Genomic DNA, 1,418 nt, shown 5'->3' on the forward strand with positions numbered 1-1,418 from the left:
ACCCCCCGGTACACTCCACTATGCAACCTTCATTCTGGACTCTTGGCATTACCATAATGCTCAATCTTATATCACTTTTAAACTGTTCTCTCCCTCATATGTTTCAATGCAGTATACATAATATATCTCAGTCTTACCCCAACCCTGATGTCAGTCCTGTTCTACAACAGTGGCACTATGCAGTATTTGTCCTTTTGTGACTGAGATATTTCACTCAAGTGCTATCAATCTCATGTTCTTTCACCTTAATAAGTTATTATTTGCCCTCCTCGTTTCTCTTGACAGCTGAATAAAATTCCATTGTATATCGCATCTTAAATATTCACTCACCTGTTAATGAACTCTTAGGTTGTTATCACAGTTTGGTTATTGTGAATAGTGCTGCAATGCAGTTAACACTGATATGCAGGTAACTTGTTAGAGTATTTGCTTTCAGTTGTTTCTGGTATGAACCTAGCAGTAGAATTATTGGGTTATATGGTACTTTCATCTTTGACTTTTTCTTTTATGGCTAACTTTTTATTCCATTTACCCCTACTTCTCACAGTTTAAAAAGTATCCTTCTATCAAGTCAGCAAATAAATAGCATAATTTATTCACCACTGAATGTCTGTAGGATCAATAAACAGATGAACTGAAAATGAACCAACAATAATTGAGTCTGTAGACATCACAGTCAGCTGGACAGGCCAAACTATTCTGCAAAACCAGAGAAAAGAAATTCTTTTATTTGCTTTCTAGGGCATATTAATCATGCCTGATGAGAAAGATCTAAATACGTGATAAAGGAAAATATTGCTTGGACCATTTTGGATCTAACTATAAAATGGAGGTATTGATAACTATATTTCAATAATGTTAAAAAATATTGGGATAACATTATGATACCATCATGGACTGATGGCTAAACTTACAGTGGCTAAATAACTCATTAAATAATTTTTCTGCCTCCTATACCTGTAGACATAGGGACGGCACTAAATTTCTCAAAAAAATCCACCAGGCAAACTTTCCATATCATTGGAATAGCCTTAAATGGCTTGTTTCCAGAATCACAGGCTGTCCTTTGAGCCACACTTTCTTAGCAGTAGGAGTTGACAAAATGACAGAAATAAATGTTTTTATATGGTAGTTTACTGAGGCACACTTACTACGATTGGAAAGAATGGCTATCTGCCTTCTGGTTCATGTTTACATGAATCTGACTCGAAAAATCATTGAATTTGCTGGAGATATTGGGTTAGAGAGCCAATAGTCTGTTTTTCCTGTCTTTCGATGTGTTTGCTTATTGCTATAAATTGACCTCTGATTACTGCTTTGGCTGTTTCCCAGAGGTTTTGGCAAGTGGTGTTTTCATTGTCATTAGTTTCAAGAAACTTTTTAATTTCATTTTTTATTTCTTCTACTACCCAGTCATG

This window comes from Elephantulus edwardii, unplaced genomic scaffold (genome assembly GCF_000299155.1).
Source record: "Elephantulus edwardii isolate Elephantulus edwardi_28Jun2011 unplaced genomic scaffold, EleEdw1.0 scaffold00057, whole genome shotgun sequence".
Lineage (NCBI taxonomy): Eukaryota > Metazoa > Chordata > Mammalia > Macroscelidea > Macroscelididae > Elephantulus > Elephantulus edwardii.